Source organism: Panthera leo, chromosome B4 (genome assembly GCF_018350215.1).
Source record: "Panthera leo isolate Ple1 chromosome B4, P.leo_Ple1_pat1.1, whole genome shotgun sequence".
Classification (NCBI taxonomy): Eukaryota; Metazoa; Chordata; class Mammalia; order Carnivora; family Felidae; genus Panthera; species Panthera leo.
The window spans coordinates 56,280,168-56,301,205 of record NC_056685.1 but is presented as its reverse complement, the minus strand read 5'-3'; positions in this window follow the sequence as shown (position 1 = coordinate 56,301,205).

The following is a 21,038-nucleotide window of genomic DNA, read 5'->3' as shown; positions in this document are numbered from 1 at the left end:
GCTTCGCTTCCTACCTTGCTTATTCCTCTAGTCCTTATTCTCTCCTAGGGCACCTTGCACAGCTCTCAAGACTGCTCTATGGAGGGATAGAAAAAACCACCATGTTGATCGTCTTTTCTCTCCACCACACTTTATGTCCACATCACCATTCCTCCTCAAGTTCTAGCCAAAAACTTTAGAGAAATATACTGTTAAATAGTCAGAAACCAATTCATTTTGGAAGACTGATAGAAAAAGAAAGCCCCAATTTTCCCAGATTCCTTTGATTTTGACTTTGCAGCTACTCCCTTCAAGAAGAGGCAAGGTTTGTTTTCCTACCCCTTAAATCTGGGCTGCCCTTGTGATTTATTTTGGCCAAAAAAGATCAGTGAAAGTGACACTGTGACCCAGTTCCAAGCCTAGGGCTCAAGAGGCCTTGTATGCTTTCTCTCTTTCTTGGAACCCTGCCGCTACCATGAAAATAAACCTGGGCTGGTCTGCTGGACAATGAGAGGCTGCATGGAACAGGGCTGAGCCAGCCCAGTCATCCAGGCCTGGGACACAGATATGTGCTAAGGCCTAGCAACAATCAGTAAGTAATCTGCTTTGTCAGTGACTTGCCAGCCAAGAACAGAACTGCCCTGTCCATTCACAGACTCATGAGGTAAGTAAATGCTTATTGTTTTATGCTGCTGGATCGTGTGGTGTGGTTGATTTTTGCACTGCATATTGTGGCAGAAGACAACAGATACACTCATTTACTTTGAGGATATGCCAACCTGGAGCTATCTGTAACAGCATACTCACTGGCATAAACTCCTTATATTATCTGAGTGCAATAGCAGAACCCCAGTTAACAGCAGCCTTATAGAGACCAGAAATGAGCTCAAGAACTCACAATGGGGTCCTGGGTCAGAGACCACTAAGACAGGAGGTAGGACCAGATATCACAGACTAGGGCCAAGAGTTGAAGGCAGGAGCCACAGACAGAGGCAGGGCAGAGTGAACTAATTAACTACCCAAGTCAAGATTTCTTTAACAGCTGGAATCAATAGAAAAAGACTCCACACAAAGCTTGTGGTATAAGTCAGAAAAAAGGATCAGTCTAGGCAAAGCAGTTACCATAGAAAAGAACCCCAGGAGAAAGTAAATATAATAAGCCAGCCAGTAGAATATCTGCCTTTCATATATGGATATCTTGAATGCTGACTGATTAAGGATTACAATTATATTGGCCAACTGAGCATATTTCTTTATTACACTGGACTTCATTCTTCATAATAATAAAGTATGTGTTTGTTTTTCCACTAAGCCCTTGTATTCAGTCTCAGCAACTAGTATAGTACCTACAGATACTACATGCTCAGCAAATGTGTTGACTGATTAACTGAATGAAAAAATGAGCACCTGCAGTAAACATCTGACTTAAAGCCAGGTTAGCCCAGTTTTGGCGTTAAAAGACACTGGAGAAGAGGCTGATCCACAAGGACAATTAATAAGACAGAGCTTTTGGATCATGAATTTTCATGATTAATGTTTTTATGATCACTTATTTCACAAACCTAACTTTGGGTTCCTGGATCTTTCACATAAGAAGGATTTAATAATGTTTGTTGAATTGTATTAGAGGGCATAATGGAGCAAGTAATGTTCTCTTTCTTTATCTTAGATATCATGACATATGGGGAATTATCCAAAATTATCTCTATATCCATCACCTCCCTCAAGCAAGTACAGTTTCTTGATACTTAATGCATTCATGTGCAACTGCACTGGGATCTGGGTATTAGAGCAGAGAACCCAGGGAAGCTACTCACAGGCTCGCTCAGGTTTGCTTTCATCAAATCCCGATAGCCAAACGTATTCCCCAAGATTATGAAGAGGTTCTACCTCCAGGAGTGGAGGCCAACAGAACTGAACGCATTGCCTGTTCTGAAATGGACATTTACCAAGTGGCCCAGAGTGGCTTTGCTTGGATCCTAGACATAACATTATTTCATGCATTTTGCAGTTTCAAACATCTAAAATACTAGGTATCAACATAATTAAAATACAGAATTGAATCAGTGCATGATTGGGATTTCACAGACTATTATTAAGGGGCAACCCTTCTGGAGGTTTCTTTAAACAAAGACCAGTGAGGGGCTCTCTCTGCTGTCATGTGGTGTTAGTAATAATGAAGCTTTGGTAAGTAATAATACAGGCAGTAAAGCCAATTACAGTCTTGATATCGTCATCGTGGAACTTATGATCCTTCGTGATGGGCTTCCTTAATTGATTAACTTAAGGAGTAAAGGATGAGGGGAAGCCTTTCATTAGCATTAAAAGTGTCTTTTTCAGTGACATAAAATGGAGACAAAGGCTGCAAGTAAAATGATCAGAATTTCTGAACAGAGCACAATGATGCTGACACAAAATCTACTATTATGTCTCTTTATTTTCTGCTAACTCACTGTAAATAAGAAAATTGAGTCCACCCAGCCAAAACATTACCAGGTTTCTATCAATATCCAAATCTCTAACTATATACATGACTCTGAACTTCAATCTCTAGAATACTTGACAATACAGAAATATGGCATGGATTTTATGGCGTTGGATATCAGAACAATCACCTATTATAAACTCCATTACTCCTTTTCTCTTTGGTTAGTTTTAGAAACTAGTTTTTATTTACTTTCTCATATAATCCTGTGTGTGTGTGTGTGTGTGTGTGTGTGTGTGTGTGAGATAAAACCTCACACATACTAGAACCTGGCAGAACGTTACAAAGATTTCAAATTACTTTCCTATAGATATTAAGAAAAATCTTTTTACCATTTTCTTTGTACTTTGCCATCAGTCAGCAAAGCCCAAAAATGATGCCTTGACTTTTCAAAACTAGACTGGAAGGTCTATTTGAAAATCCATTCTTAAAATATGTGGTTACTCTTCTTTCCCAGCCCAAATCCCAAAATATAAAATTACTTAAAATGGAGAAAAGTTAATAGGAGTATGGATATGTATCTGTGTATTTTTCGAATTCTTGATTCATGTTAGAATATCTGAAAATTGCTTCATCAGATTTTCATAAAAAGCAAATAATTCTGCCAAAATTACAGCATTATGATATAAATATGAGTATTGACAACTTAAAGGGAACTCTTTGAACATTAATCTAACTAATTGCGTCTCTTCTTGTCATAGTGATCATTTACAGTTATGGGCCCTAAGACAGAATTGCTGGAAGAGTTAGACAGTAGAGAAAGCTAATAGTCAGAAGATCAAATGTAGCAGGAATTTATGGAGATAAACTATAGCATTTAAATATGCCTAACCCCCAGATGTGGGGGTTCTGAGATTCTGATGGCACATCACTAAACTGAGATTTAAAGAGAAAATTCTAGTCTAATTACGGAGCTGCCTTTGAACCTATACAGACAGTGATATAGAGACAGTGATAGAAAGAAGATGTGGTGGGAGCAGACTGAGAGAATGAGAGTGGATTGTATAGAAAAATTAATTATAAAGGTAAGAAAACATGTATACATAATTGTAAAGCACCTTTTCAACCCAAATTTATAATGAGAAATAACTACATGATTTTTTTTATTTGACCAGGTACCCCTTCCTCCTTGTATGATGACCAGTATTTGTTATAAGTAAGGCTAAATTGAATACACAGGGGCCAGGATAAAAAAGGCAAGGCAAGAAGTCTTGGTAGAATCCACACTAGTTAAGAACAGTCCACTCAACTTAATTCAGTAAATACTTATTAGTATCTATACTGTATCTGATGCTACACTTAATACCATAGAGACAAATATGAAAGCAACAAAGCCCCCCAACCTCAAGAAATGTATTGTCTTGTAGGGGAGAGAAACATTTAAATACATAAACAAATGTTCATGTGATACATGCAATATCAGAATCACAGAAGTAAAACAAAGAAGGGATGAGTCATTCTGCCCAGGAGGGAGAAAAAAGAAAAGGTCCCTCCTGACCAAGTTTTGAAGGATGAATAAAAGTTCAAGGATAAAATGTTAAGGGACTTCTAAGCAGATGGGACAACATATGCAAAAATACAGAGCCAGGGAGCAGCAGGTTCTGAGAAGCAAGCTTGGGGCAAATTCTGAGTGAGTTACATAGAAATAGGTAAGGATTGATATATGACCAGAGTCTTGAATTCCATGCCAAAGAACTTGTTTGAATGTTATCCTGTAGATGATATCCAAGATGGAAGGAGATGAAAATTGGAACCAACAGGGTGAGATTTACATTTCAGAAACGGTGCCCAGGGCAGAGAGGAAGATGGATGGAAGAACTATAAGAACAGAAGCATGGAGACCAATAGGAGACTCTGCTACAGGAAAACCTCTGACTTTCCACCTCACTAATTGTGATCATTGAAATGGAGATCCTTCTACTTTATGCACCACAAGGAAAGGCTTACAAGGCGATTCATCCTGAGGCCAGATTTTCAGATATCCAAGCTTTGTCAAGATTCAGACTTACAAGAAAAGAAGAGCATTGGTTATTTTAAAAGCATAAAGAGTGATGCTCAGAAGCATTATTTATGTTCAGTATTGCTTGGCATATGGTGGGCACTAAATATTTATTAAATTAATGAACAAATTAATAAATACAATTGCCCTTTAGACTGGGACTTTTTCTTATTATTTGCAAATCATTCTTAGTAATTTATCACTTGTGATAGAAAACAGAGTTAACTTAGCTTAAAATACTTAAATAAGTAATCAAACTGAGTTTATTTAAAATTTTTTCTATAAATCAGACTTTTATTTAGTCAGGCTGCCCTTTACCCCAATTAATCCAAATCAGTGAGCTTTTACTGTAATTGAAAGTTGTGCATACTTGCCATTTCCAGTGACCCTCTAAGAGCCTGTAATGGCAATTGGAAATTTTCCAAGGTGCCAGTACCTTTAATTTCTCCTTTACTCCTCTTTTAGACAATAGAAGTTTGCATTGTCAAGTTTAAGTCTCTGAAAATGCTCCTAAATATCTCCTTTAGAAGTTTTTCTATTTCTTAACCCTGGCTTTACCCAACAAATCCTTACAGGGAAATTAAGTAAACTTCTTGCATTCACCATCTCCATTAATTTCAATCACCAGCCAGCAAGACAGAAACCTGTGGCAGCCTCTGCTTCACTCTCCTGCACTCAGGCAACCCGTTTTCAAGCCCCGTTCAATCCACCACTGAAACGCCTCTCCAATCTGTTGTTTTCACTAACCCCTCTGCTTTTCTCTAACCTCAAGCTCTCACCATTTCTTGCCCAGATCTTCCCAAAGGTTTCCCACCTGTAATGTCATGGCCCCTCAATCAATCCAGAACCACTGTCCCTAGTATTTCTTCTCTCAGATGCAAAGCTGATTATGTGACTTCTCTTGGTGGCTTTAAAATTCTTCAGTGGCTCCCCACTATTCATAAGCCCAAGTCCAGACTCTAGCCTGGCCCCAGTGGCCCTTTGCATGTGTTCCCCAGACTCTTTTTACATATTTTCACACCTCTGTACTGTTACACATATTTTTCTCTCTGCCTGAAATTGTTCTCTGCCTAGCCCTGTCTTCAACAAGCATACACCCTTTCCAGATGTGCCGGGGGTGGCGGGGGGGGGGGGGGGGGACGGGGGCAGGAAGGAGACGCAGTGTAGCACTCAAAAGCATGGGCATTAATATGCTTAAAAACTTTGGTGTGGATCTAGCATGGCTTCAAGCCACATCCCAGCCCTGCCACCTCCTGGCTCTGGGAACTGGGGCAAATTATTCAGCCTTCACTGCTTCATTGCTTCATAGCTCAGAGTGTCCTCTGGAAAAGAAGAGTCCTTTTACAGGGCATTGTATTAAATGAGGATTAAATGAGATCAAGTCTCTAAAGTGCTCAGTTCAGTGCCTGCAACATAATAATTGTGCAGCAGTGACTATTATCTTTTTTAAAAATTTTTAATGTTTTTATTTATTTTTGAGAAAGAGACAGAGCATGAGTGGGGGAGGGGCAGAGAGAAGAAGACACGGAATAAGAAGCAGGCTCCAGGCTTTGAGCTGGACACAGAGCCCAACACGGGGCTCGAACCCATGAACGGCAAGATATGGCCTGAACCAAAGTCGGCCGCTTAACCGACTGAGCCACCCAGGCACCTTGTGACTATTATTTTTAAATGTCATCTCTTCCATGTCCTTCTCTTCAACTGCCATTTCCTTAAGTCAGAATTGACTGATTCTCCTCCTGTGCTCTTGAAATGTATTGTTTATTATTCTATAGCACTTTTCTTATGGTAGGATGCTTATTTCTTTAATAACAACCGTACTTAACTATTCATTCAGCATTGTATATGTTTCTCACTTTGGGAAGCCTCTAATGTGTATTATCTAACTTAACCCTCAGCAGCTCGATGAGGTAGCTATGATTATGATCTCCATATTGGGCATGGAGACACTAAAGCCAGAGAGGATAAGCAGTGTTCCTGATGTTGCTCATCTGAATAACAACAGAACTAGAATTTGAAACCAGGTGACCTTGCTCAGAACTCTTTCTCTTAACCACTGTATAGCCCACTGAACTATAAGTTCCTTGGTACAGAAACCATATCCCTTTCATCTCCTTGCAATTAGTATATGCATAGCTTCTACACACAAGGAAAGTTTATTATGAGCCATAGAAGAAACCCCTGGAACCCAAGGTCTGTGCTGCTGAACTTAGGATGTACTGAAAACCCAGGCACGAAAGCCATCCATCCAGACTGTTCTCTTTCTCTCTGTAGAAACAATTCCTCTATTTTGGTCCAAGGAAAGTATGGAGAATCCTACTATACTATATATGGTCCAGTACCCTACCTTTTCCTCTACAGGGAGGCAGCAAAGGGAGATTTCTGTAAGTGGAGAAGTTACTCCAAAGCATATGGACCATACCCAGTGTACTCCACCTTTATATATGTTTTAGCAAGTGGATGATACAAAACTATACTTGGCAATCTAGTCTTAAAGAACTTTTTGTTACTGTGGAGAAATTTTGTCACTTCATAACTGACTGAACTTAAAAGAACATTCTGAAGAAAGTATACATCCACATTTTCATTCAGAGAGATGGGTATAAAGAAGCTACATATATTTATATATTTTTAACTCTTTACTGGGAAATAGCATACTTCTGAAATGTGAAGTTTTTACCAACCAAAATTATATTATTTGATATGGGAATATGATTGTATATAAAGGCCCAGATATACTTTTCATTATCCACTTAAGCTACTGGCGCTCTTATTTCCATTTATAAAATAGGTGACTATAAAATTCCCCAGGATTTTTCTGTGTAGTTAAAAAAACTGCGGGCCTGTAAATTCTGCGTAAACTTTGTATCTATGTTGTGAACATCACTCAATAAATCTCTAAATTAAACACACAATGCTTTCATACTGCCCGAGTTCTTGCTAGGTCTGAGGTCATATCATCAGCATGTACACATTCAGAGCATTTCATGAACTATATGATGTTGGCAGGTCATTAATAAAAACTGAAAAAGTAAAAAGCCCCATAATTAGCTCCTGAGGTAACTTTGAATGTAACATTTTCACCTCATATTCAACACCATTAAACAAAATGACTGGGGTTTATTCACTAATGTAGCCTGAGAACCATTCCACTATAGTTAAACTTTGCCAAATTGAGGGACACTCAAATAGCAATATGTTGTGATTCATCGAATCAAAGGCCACAGACAAATCAATAGAGATAGTTGCTGCATAAAAAATGATAATGAACAAATGTAACAATATCACCAAGGTTACCTTGAGAAGAGCAAAGAAGTGGCTTAAAATCATCACTAAAAATAAGGTCAATATATCAGCTTTGGATGGAAAGCTCATTAATTTTTTTCAGCAGATTTAGGAGAAACTAGAAAAAGGCAAGTAAGTAAGCACTGAGGAAAAAATAATTTATCAAAGTATATGGTAAGAGTCTGGTCTCTTAATATTATAAGTAACCGGAGATGTGAGGGACCCACCAGCAAAAGTTCAAGACCTTAATACGAGTTATAAGAGCAAATTCTGAAGAACAGAAACCACGTACACCAGATCGGTGCGTCAATACGTACTTATTTTAAAAGTCTTGAAGTAAAGAAGCAGACTTTTAGTCAAATGACAGACAAAGCGGGGGGCGGGGGGAGAATGTGAAATCATTCAATTCTTTCCTTATTTTAACTCTATTTGACTATCTTTGCACAAAGCCCCATCCCTAAATGAGATTACAACATTTATCTCAATTACTCAAGTGGCTTTTCAGATGATTCGTTAATACAAAGAATGCAGTATCAAATTATTAACAAGGAACTTGCTTATTCGGATAAAAAGTTTTACACTGTTGTAAACTTGAATTAATTCTCTAGACATTTGATAGTGAGTGTAGTCATCATATTTTTCCAATGATAGAAGTCTGAAATCATACGGCTAGAAACTGCCTTTAAGAGTGTTTACTCCAGGGGCGCCTGGGTGGCTCAGTTGGTTAAGCATCCGACTTCAGCTCAGGTCATGATCTCACAATTTGTGAGTTTGAGCCCTGCATGAGGCTCTGTGATGACAACTCAGAGCCTGGAGCCTGCCTTGGATTCTGTGTCTCCCTCTCTCTTTGCCCCTCTCTTGCTCGAGCTCTCTCTCTCTCTCTCAAAAATAAATAAAACATTTAAAAATTTTTTTAAAAAAAGAGTGTTTACTCCAGGGATGCCTGTGTGGCTCAGTCAATTAAGTGTTCAACTTGGGCTCAGGTCACAATCTTGAGGTTTGTGAGTTTAAGCCCCGCGTCAGGCTCTGTGCTGACAGCTCAGAGCCTAGAGCCTGCTTAAGATTCTGTGTCTCCCTCTCTCTCTGTCCCTCCCCTCTGTCTCTCCCTCTCTTTCTCAAAAATAAATAAAACATTAAAAAAAAAATTGTTTAGTCCAGCCTGCCATCAGCCACTTCCTTCTTTTACAGTAGCCTTTTCTCAATACACCACATAATGAAATGCTTTTTGTACAATGTTGTTCATGAGTGAGTTTCTCTAGGTATTTTTTAAACACTTAAACAATAACAACATTGGCATATTTCACCCAATATATAAACATTTTTCTAAACCACACAATCTCAGTATGCAAAACAACTACATCATAAAGCAAGGAAACCTCACTTACAAAATTAAGGTTGAACTTCAGGCTGATCTGAATGTTATTATGAAAGGGGCACAAGCAAGTTAAGCTCTATATTCTCAGTTTTGAAATTATCCTTTTTTATCTTGAAAAGGACATTTCAATAATTTGCTTTGTGTTTTAATAACACAGGATAAGCAATATCTTACCCAACAAAATGATTTATTGACTGCTTTGACTTTGAATGCTGAGATCCATATTTAGTCTTTAGAAATCATCCTCTGGCTTAATACACATACAAACACGAATTTCTCAGTCATATGATTTTCGAAGCCCAGCACAATGTCCACAATGGCATTTCTTTAGGGCATTCATACCCTAACTTGCTCTAAACAACAACAACAAAAATTTTACAGAGCTTCACATCAAAACTAGGTGTGTTTATTTATTGAGGGATTCACAAGCAAAGTTTTATAAAAGTTATGAATCTGAATGACCATACAAATGATGACCATAGTTAATTGTTACAATTCCAGTTTGTGGCAGGGTTTTAGTCACCATCACCAATATAAACTTCCCTTTTCATTGCCACAGACAGTCCCAAAGGCCACCTGATAGCTTCTGAATTGTTGATGTTTTCAGCAGAGCCCAATTTAGAAAGGAAACCCTCTCAATAGGACTATTTAATTTTAATCTCCAAAATTCAAATAGGACCCAAGGGCCGAAAGAGAAATATGTAATTTTGCTACAGCACAGAAAATAAGACAATGCTCTAGCACATGACTAACTAACCCTTGACCTGAGGGGGACCACCTAAGCATACAGTTTATTTAACTTGCTAAATTTTGCCTTTGAAACTAATACTTTTAAAATATGGACTTCCTAACCCATATTGCAGAGCTTTGCAAACTGGATGGCTGAAATTACTTGACAGCAGTAATTCCTAATCATTTGAGAGACGCAGATTCCTTTGACTACCCGATAAAAGCCTCTCTCCACTCTCCGAAACATACGCATGCAAATACAAATTTTTGCACACAGTTGTAGGGATCACGGACCACCTGGCTGAAGCCCATGCACTATTCCCTGCTCTAAGCTACGTCAAAATTTGAAAACTTTCTTTTCGAACTAAAAATTAGTTTATTATTTTAACTACCATGGCATTTGAATGACATTTTACATATGTACTGGTTTTCATCAATACAATTTTCTTCATTGTACATTATTTGCTAAATATATTTTTTAAAATATGACACCAGATGTTTTAGTCAAGGATCTATGATGCATAAGGATCATTCTATAGATGTAACCCTTCTTTATATACCTTCCCTAGTATTGTAAATACATAATCTTTGTGAAATAACAAAACTCAAGGGCAGAAGGGGAGTAGGATTTTGGTTATTTTACTTAATATGTAAGGCCTTACATAGTAAGACACAAAGAAATTGGCATAAGTTTTGGAATGTAAAATTGCTATCCATCTATATTAGTCTGGCCTAGGATCAATGGTTTCAATTTATCTAGAAAACTCCTATCATGAACCATGATGTCACTATGAGGAAGACTTTCTTCCTGAGTATCTGGCTTTTCTAAGCCGTTATAATAGTTACAGCCATATCAATAAGGTTTCAGGTGTGTTCTTTTCTCTCTAACTTAGATTCAAACATCTGTAAAAGGGCAGCCAAAGAGCTTTTCATGTCCACTGACACCTGTCTGGATATTAGACAACCAATAGTAGAATCTACTCAAATCTCTGGATTGGGAATAATTGAGGCCAGTATTCTAGCATTCACTCTTGTATGCATGCATTATTTCAAACGATCAATTGACAACTACATATTTACGGTTTCTGTGCCAGGCACTGTGTTTAGGAATGAGGTAATACCAATAAAACAATTAGAACAGTGCCTACACATTGTAAGCACTTAATAAATGACAATATTATTATTATTAGTGTTGTTGTTGTTGTTGTTGTTGTTTTTATGGTTATACAGATTCAAAGGGGTCATAATGCTTATACTCAAAGATCTATGCTCTAGTGAGGCATTTAGAATAGACTGTGGTGGGGCATCTAGGTGGCTCAGTTGGTTAAGTGTCTGACTTCAGCTCAGGTCATGATCTCATAGTTCGTTCATCAGAGCCCCACCGCGGGCTCTGTCAGCACAGAGCCCACTTCAGATCCTCTGTGTCTCTCTCTCTCTCTGCCCCTCCCCATTCACACTCTCCCTATCTCTCTAAATAAATAAATAAATAAATAAATAAATAAATAAACATTTAAAAATTAAATAAATAAAAAAATAAAATAGACTGTGGTGAGATTATGATGGAAGTATGTAGAATTGCCACAGAAACCATGAGATGGGCCATGGAAGTCCTTCAGGGAAAGTTTCCCCAGAGAGAAAGAGTAGTGGTTAGCTAGAAAAATCAGGAAGGAGGTGTGTCCTTCCCAGGCGGCAGTTAATGTACACAAATCATGATACAGTACATATTTGGTTGATGAATAGTTTAGTATGGTTGGAGCAAAGATTACATGTAGAAATCTGACAGAGATGAGGCCAGAAAGGAAGAGGCAGATTATGACAAGTTGTTAGGTGCTAAACCAAGGAGTTTAGATTCTTTTACGAATGCCACAGAGAGTTACAGTAACTTGTTCTGGGAGTGTTTCACAAGATGAACAAACACTTCTAATGAATTTTAACTCGATAAACAAGCAAAGTCTTGCAATAGGAGTAGTACGTGATGCTGAACATCACATTATCACAACTGAGCCAATGATTCTTCTCTCTCTCACTCGCCACAGAATTGTGGGCGATCGTCTCCCGTGATCGGATGCTTGGTCTCAGGCCATGGTGTTTGGCAGAAATCAGTAATTTTTCAGAACATTGGAAGGTGCCCACAACTAGCACTAGTCACTTCAAAGCACCTATGGACAGCTCTTTGGTTTTCCATAAAAGAATAAGCTTAGGAATGCTTTGCTTCGTTCTAGATCAGGCTCTCTGCAGATATAGACACTTTCCTCTGCTGCCTTATTGCCAGTTATATTAAATACAGTATATGATGAGAGTTTATTAATATTGTACTGTAGTCAACATCCATGTGAGTGTATACAATGGCCCCTATGCAGCAAAAGGATCCCATTGAGCCAATAGATAGCAGTGATTCCATTAGTGATAGTGAAAGCCATCCTACACAATAATCCTCCTCTCTCTTGTCTCCCTCACACCAGCCACAAAGGTTTTCAAAGGTTTTTGCAGGTTAATTTGTTTATTTTTCTTTATATTTTATATTTTCTTTATTATTTTGTATTATATCACAGTATCACAATTGTTTTTATATGAATATTTTTGGGATATGGAATGAATCATCTGAGTTTCCATTATTTCTTATGGGGAAATTTGCTTTACTATACAAGTGCTTCATATTACAAGCATGTTTCCAGAATGAATTATGCTCGCAACCAAGGTTTTACTGTATTTAAAAGACTTTTACACAACAGAATTCTGTCACTATAAGCTGTGTAACTGATTCATTCACTTCACCTTGCTGGGTTTTGGTTTCATATGTGACACAAATGAAAGGCAGAGTTCTTAGTTGCTGAGATCTCATCCAGTTGACTTTTAAAAATGATTGCATTGTTCTCATGTCAAGAACAACCAAAATAAAAAGGAAGATTAAAATGTTCTCATTTTGCCATAGCCAAATATGATTTCAGAGACATTTGTATGTCTTTAGAACTTTACATTTAGCTTATCACTGAATGAAGTAACAAATTACTTTCTGATTTTGGCTTATGCCCTTTGATTTATAGGCAAAAAGAAAACAAAGACAGGCTTCCAAGAATTCCAGATTATCTCCTTCAAAATAACAATCAAAATGTATTTGAAGGCCCATATTTGCGTAAGATAGTTTTCTGTTTTGAATTTGTAAAAGGAGAAAAAAATACCCTACAAATTATTGCTCAGTCAGTAACACAGTCAGGTACCACTTTGGTAGCTGATATTCAATCAGCTGATTAAAATCATCTAGTCAGTTACCTTATGATTTTCCAATTTTATAGTCAGATCAGTTGGAGATGCAAGTAATTAATACATATCTAAACTATCAACAGTTTTGGTTTTGTAGTGAGTCTTGCTAAAATTCTAATTTTGATTCACAAGTATAAAAGTTAACTTTTCTTTTCATGTCTGGAGTATTTTCATTGTTTTATTGAGATTAAAACAGTTCTTCATAAACTGTATCTGTGCCTCAAGCGAACCCATGAAATCTGATTAAACTGCTATAAATATATTCTGGCCACCCTCCTCTACATTCTCCTCCTGACCATTATTCTTACTTGAAAAAATAGAGCCAATCAACCCAAAGCAGCAAAATTGTTAGGTTTTGGAGCAGTGGAAGATAGGCAGAGGACGTAAGAAGATGACAGTGAAAAAAAGGCAATTAGGAGAAAATAAATGGGAATCTAATCATTCCTATTCCTCCTTAACATCTATCTATCTGTTAGTAAAACTCGTAATTTTTCCTGAAGGTCTTACTCTTAATCTACTGCTGCTCTATCCTCATTCCTTACATCCCCATTCACTATACTAAGGTGACCTACTTCAAGGATCAAATTTGACTGGATTTTGTATTGTATTGGAATGTCTTCTCCCCTTCTACTTTCCATTGAAATCAAAAGCCTTGAAGCCAAACTAGGTCTGTTTAGGTCTGCCATCGCCACTTCTTCCACTGTTCCTGCCTTCTAGCATAGTCTTCCATGTCATCTTCTCTACCCATTACACTCTGTTTTCATTATTCAACCTTCTGCTAAACTTTCCAAATAGGACTTGTTTAAAATTGCTCTTTCTGGAAGACTTTCATCACAACTTTATCGAAAAATAAATTCTATTCTATAAGCCTCTTTATCTAATAAATGTCACTGACCTTCTCCATTTTATCTAATTCTCCAGTATTTTGCCCATTTATATTGAAATTTCAGTAGGCAAAGACCAACTCCAACTTCATATATTTATATTTTCTTGGTTTCTGGTGCTCAAGTGACTTTCTACAATGTTGGCCTGGCTGTCTATAATACTGGTCTGGGTTCTCGTCATCCCAAGCAGATAGGAAAAAAGTTTGGGGTTACACACAACCCACCCCCAGCCTATCATCTATCAAGATCCTCTTAAGCTGATGCACAGATGCTCAAGTTTGCACCCCAGCCTTCTTGGTCCATGATGCCCGAGGCTGTATTCTCATCTACAGAATAAGCAGTATGAGCATAGAATGCCCCTTCTACAGGTAGTTCCAGCACAGAATAGGTTATTGTTTGGAAATAGAGTTTCCTCAAAGTTTCTTTATTTCCCCTGTGTGATTTATCCTCAACAAGATAGAAATATGCTTAAGTAAACACAGGGTAGCTCGAATGGAATTCCCAGAAAACCAATTCCTGGACTCTTTTCTCATTTTTTCAGCTTCTTCTGGGTCTCCCCATGGAATCATTTTCAGGATTACAACAGAAGTTGTAAGGACATAAAATCTATTCTTTAGTAGTAGTTTATGAGAGTCCATGATTCTAGGAAGTAAGGGTGGATCCCATAAACTACTTTCTGTCAACTTAGACTCCCTGGTCCCCTTGGTCTTTACCATCCCCATCTCCTCTGAGCATACTTACCTGGTAATGGACTTGTGTACATGTTTTGTTTCACCTGGATTGCAAAAACTTTGAGGCAGCATTCTGGTCTCCATAGTCTCTTCCAATAGGACATAATACATTTTAGTTTTTTGTTAAATATGTTTAAAACAAATATATGGAAAACTGAGAATTTGTGTAAAGATCATGTATTCTATGTTTAAAATGTGGGTCTATTTATTTTTTTATTCTTTTTTAAGTTTATTTATTTATTTTGAGAGAGAGAGAGAGCAGGGGAGGGACAGAAAGAGAGGGAGAGAGAATCCCAAGCAGGCTCTGCACCACCAGCACAGAGTCCGACATGATGCTCAAACTCACAAACAATGAGATTGTGACCTGAGCCAAAACCAAGAGGTGAGCATTTAACTGACTGAGCCACCCAGGCACCCCGGGTCATCTATTTAAATAAAAATCTTCAGGAAAGACAAATTCATTACGATGAGGGCAAGCTTCTCACATGAACAAGGTACAAGGAGGCAAGAGAACAAGTATGCTAAATTACAATAGGTAGAAATGATGCTATATGACTGGCTAAGACCTCAAGTAAGGAGATTTATTCCTGAAAATAAATTACTTCTAAACTTCATTCATATCTGGAATTTGATTGTATTTTCCTTCTCTTCTCACTTTATCTCTCTCATTCTCTCTCTCTCTCTCTCTCTCTCTCTCTCTCTCTCTATCTCTCTCTCTCTTAAGTCTTTCAACCTGACCTGATACTAAAACAAATATCTGGAACAAATCAACAGCCAGAGGTACATGAATTGCCTAGGATCATGATGAAGCCAAAAAACCTATTCTCTCTTCTCAATAACTGCTGCTCAAAGAAGTGAATAAACATTGCAGCCCTTCACCTAATATCACAACCCAAATATCACAGTATATCAGGCAAGGATTCTATACATTAACAGATGTATCAAGAGCCACTGCTACAGAAAGCTAAAACAAATTAGGAGCCACACAAATAAAAAACCAAATCAAACAAGGTCTAAATAATGTTGATAACTATTTTTGAAAGAGAAATAAGACTCCTGTATGGTCCGGGTTTTAGAAGAAAATTAAATACCAGGCCATTTAATAAAATAGCGTATAGTACAAAACATACTTCAGAACCACATTTATTTTCTCTGAAAAGTGATATGATTGAAAATTAGTGCAGCTATGGAGTGGGAGAATTGTAATTGTCTACATTTAATTTTCCTCTTCTTGCTCAGGAATTTTCACCCCTGCTAATTGTGGAGAGAAGAAGAAATGATGGGGTCCTTACATTTGACAACTAAAGGTATTTTCATTACCAGCTAGGGTCTCATTTCCTGTCCAACTCTTCTGTTTCCCTGTCTTTATCCTTCCATGAGTGGAAAAGGTGTTTTAATGAAGAGTGTGCCCACTGAACCTGAGTTCTCCCCTACTCTATAATTTATTCTGTCAGTCCTTACACTTTCTCACTATTTATTTGTTTGCTTGTTTATTTGTTTAGAGAGAGAGAGCACACAAGTCAGGGAGAGGGGCAGTGGGAGAGACAGAGAGAGAGAGAGAGAGAGAGAGAGAGGGAAAGAGAATCTTAAGCAGACTCTACATTCAGTGCAGAGCATGAACAGGACACAACCCCACGACCCTTAGGTTATGACCTGAGCTGAAATCAAGAGTTGGATGCTCAACCGACTGAGCCCCCCAGGTGCCCCTGTTTCTCAACATTTAAAGAGTTCGTTCAGAGTTTAGGAAATCTCTTTCTCTTGTTGGTAAAATTTCCTTTCAAGATGAAAGAGTCAAAAGAAAATTAATTTAGGAAACTGATCAACATGCGTTAATGTCCTCTTAGTTCTAGGTGGCAACCTTTTTCTCCAGAAGCAGTAAATGGGCAACCAGGCAATGTATTTTATAAGAAATTTTAAAAATACATCAGTCTGATAATGGATAAAGGGGTTGTGGTAAACTGGAAAAGAAAGTACAAATATGAAAGGAGAGGGGGGATAAAAGAAAGCCAAAACAGAAGAAAAATATGATGATTGGAAAGGGAACAGGCAATAAAGGAGCTAGAGAGAAAGCAGCAAAAGTAAGAAGCAATGAAGAAGACAAAGGAAGGCCAGAAAGTGGGTGCCAAGACACTCATATTCCCCCACCTACTGAGGAGCTGGAGGGGTCTAGTGCTGTTCTTCCTCCCACCGTCTTCACTGCTCCAGGATGCTCTTTCCTTAAGCAAATCACAGCATGGCTCCTCTGCTGCAAGCTTTCAGTGGCTCCTGTGGCTCATGGAGTAGGGTTAACCCTATGCAGAGCTCCAAAAGCTGTGCCCTAACCATGCCACTCACGTACCATATACAGACGCCATGTGTATGACATGGATGGCACAGATGAATTCTCTCTCCTCTGCTGAGGCACTGAGCCATTCTACGATTTTTTCCCAATGCCCTTCTCCCCCTTTTTCTACCTGAATAATTTCTAATCATCCTTAAAGACACTGCTCAAATGACACATCCTCAAGAATGCCCTCTGCATCTCTCTCCCTCTTCTTATAAGCCCTTATGACAATTCATGAATAATTCTTATAGTTCTAAATCTGCTTGTCTGTCCAACCCACACAACTAGGCTGAAGTCACTTTATTCTCTGTAGCCCCAGAGCATAACTCAGTGACTTACACACATAAGAGTAGGAACCCAATACGTTCTTTTAAATAAGCCGGTTTCAACTGGTTTTCATATTCTTAAAGAGTTGGCTCCTTTGCATTATGATACTGATGAAGACAAAAGTAGAGGGTGACATTCACTTTGCTACTGGACCTAATCCTTTTCTTGTTTCACTGTCCCAATTACCTTCATTCTCTGACTCCTGTGTTGTGGTTCTGTCCCACGCCCCATGCAGGCCCAGGGTGGTACACATTAGAGCAGTTACTTTCTTATACCAGACATGACATGCATATCTAGTGATCCATGCTTAGCTTTAACTCCTTAGAAAACAAATACTCTCTGGCTCGTCTATACAAATTGCATCTTTCATTTCTAATCAGGGAACCACAACCTTTTTTTTTTCTTGTGCCTTCAAACTATTCCCATGGTCTACATACTTCCATCACTACAAACTCCCTTTACATAGAGTGATTCTCAACCAGGGGCTTGCACATTCCTGAGAAAGTGTTTCAGAATCCCAGAGGGGCAGCGTGAGGTATATATACTTTGAAAATGCCACCTTGGGAGTATAGCCTATGCAATTTAAAATCACTGGCCAATAGGATGACCACAAGACTGCAGGCATTCAAAACTAGGTATATTCCCCCACCTTCAATTCAAAACTAGGCCTATAGGCAAGGCTGGATCTGAAGCTAACACTTCCCAAAAGCTGTTTGTACCCTGACACAATTAAACTCACCTCCACACACACCCTCCTGGGAGTTCCCTTCTCTCTGCACTAGAACTAAACTATCCTCCTTCTTCCTCTGTGCTCCCTGTGGGTCTGTGTAAGTTTGCTAAGTGACTTTCCAAAATCCATCAAACTCCTTATCATCCTGGGACCACTTTAGGATTGTGTTAGAGAAAGGTTGCTAGCAACCAAGGCAAATTCACCTATTTCTCCAGAATCAGACTCAGGTAATTTTTAGGCACATTAACATTTGAGAACCACAATTCTATTCCTTTCTTCTTTTTTCTTTTGCTGTTTTTATTATATATGGATAGCTTTGCATTTGTATCAGTAGTAAACTCTTTCAAAGTATGGTGATATTTCAATTAATGCTTGAGGTTAGAGTTCTCTGCATTTGAGCAAAGCTGAAAGGCTAATTTATAGGTGTCTTGTCAATCTAAAGAAGGTGTTTCCTATATGAATTCTGAGATATGCACCCTGAGATTTTATGGCTGAATTAATTATTTTAGGAAAGATCAAATGAAATAAAAATAGGAAGGAGGAGATAGTTGATTACATGTATATTTTAAATCATTTTGACTTTGTAGCTAGAAAGTATTGTGCTCTCTAGCAAGTAAAGTTTATTTATTTGAGATCAATATATTTTTAATTTTGTATAGCCTGACATTTTTTTCTAACTAGCTAAATGAGAAACATTCTCTAGGAATGAGCCACAAGACAATAAGTCCCCATGAATACACAGAATGCTACCTTTTTTTCTCTCTTTTTTCCCTCCCTCCCTCTTTTCCTACTTTCCTTTTCCTTCCCTTATCTTTTTTGAGGCTCTGCTAATTTTGATACATTTTATCAAACAGTACAGAAAACATTAGTTAACTGAAAGATCAGTGCTATGCATGCAACCAGAAATAGGAGAACATATTTTTAGTTTCCATTTGCCCACATTGTACTTTATCTCAGCCTTGTGCTTCCAGAAAGAAATTCTCTTTTGTGTTCCACAAAATGGCTAACCACAATGGACCACCTGCTACTTCACATTCCAAAATAGTATCCACCTCCATCTTTCTTCGATGACTTAGATAGCACCCATCGCCATCCTTCTCAAGATTCCCACAAGGTTCTCAGATGACTCCCTTCTCTATCTGCTTCTCCTAAGCCCCAGATCCCCTTACTTTTTCTCCACATGTTCTCCACTAATGAACAAACATTCACATTATGGTTATTACAAAACCCTGAATAAAATCATTTCTTTAAAAAGAAAAAGAAAGAGAAAGAGAAAGATATTAGCACCCAGGAGAAAAGTGGTAAGTTGAAAAATAAAAACTTATCTAAACTGGCTTCCTTCCAAAGGTACTACTTTTTCAGAAAACAGAGAATCCAAAGTCCTTCGGTTTTTCTGGCTGTTATATGATTGAAAGAGAAAGGGTTATAGTGCCGGGAGACTCTACTGTCAAAGAGCAAACCAGTATAAATGCTGGCAGTTCAAGAGGTACAAAGTCTCTGTGAATAAGACTATTACCCTAAAACTACCCTAAAACTTCAACCTTCCTGTGCCTACAAATGTATCCTACAGTTGCAACAACAAGGAGGAAAGATCATATCCCTAGCTAAACATAGTCCTAGAATAATTTCTGGGCTTAATATTACTTGGATAAGTTTCTTCAACTTTTCAAAATCTATGTTCATTTTCTATCTCCTATCATCAAAAGCTTTCATAGTCCCTAACTTCAGGTCAAAATAGTTGTCTTATCAATATGAAATAATGCCTTGCAAAAAAGTTATTCTATTGTCTCAGGACCCTTATGTGTGAGTCACACTTCAAAAATATCTAAGACATTTTACTTAAAAAAAAACTGTTGGATAGTACTCAATCATTAAAAAGGAGGAGGTGAAAAGAACATTTTAGAGTCCTACATTGTATCAAAGAAATATTTCTCAATCTCTTTAGGATGGATGAAGGCAATTTTCAAAACAGGACAAACATTCTCCAATAGTGTGCCCACTGCTAGCAGGTTTCCTACTCTGACTTCGATGAAGTCACCTGCTTTCTGATCTGGGAGTTATTCCAGATGAATCTGGAGTTCTCTCCAACTAGGATTGCCAGATAAATTACAGGACATCAGTTAAATTTAAATTTCCAATAAACAGCAAGTATTTATTTAGTGTAAGTATATACTATGAAACATATGGAACATTTTTATATTTTCAAATATAAGGATGTGGAGAAAAGGGAACCCTTGTGCACTGTTGGTGGGAATGTAAACTTGTGTAGCCACTATGCAAAAACAGTATGGAGGTCCCTTGAATTTTTTTTAAGAAATTAAAAATAGAACTATTATATGATCCAGCAATTCTACTTCTGGGTATTTATCCTAAGGAAACAAAAATCTAACTTGAAAAGATAGCACCTCCATGTTTACTGCAGCATTATTTACAATAGCCAAGATATGGAAACAACATAAGTGTCCACTGACAGATGAATGGATAAAGAAAATGTATATATACAATTGAATATTATTCATCTATTAAAAAATAAGGAAATCTTGCCATTTGCAATGACATAGATTCTCCTTGAGGACATTATGCTAAATAAAATAAGACAGATAAAGACAAATACCATATAATCTCATTTATACGTGGAATCCAAAAAAAAAAAAAATCAAACACAGATATAAAGAACAGACTGATGGTTGTTTGCGGGAGGTAGGCAAAATGGGCAAAGGTCAAAAGGTACAAACTTCTGGTTATAAAATAAAGAAAGAAAAAAATTCTCTTGCTTATCTGAAATTCACATTTAACTGACCATCTTTTGTTTTTATTTGTTAAATCTAGCAACCTTACTCTAGACAGTCTGAGGATTTTAGACCAGCCAAACCATAGTTCGACATTTAGATAAAGTGACAAAATTCACCCCACCCCTATTATCTTTCAGA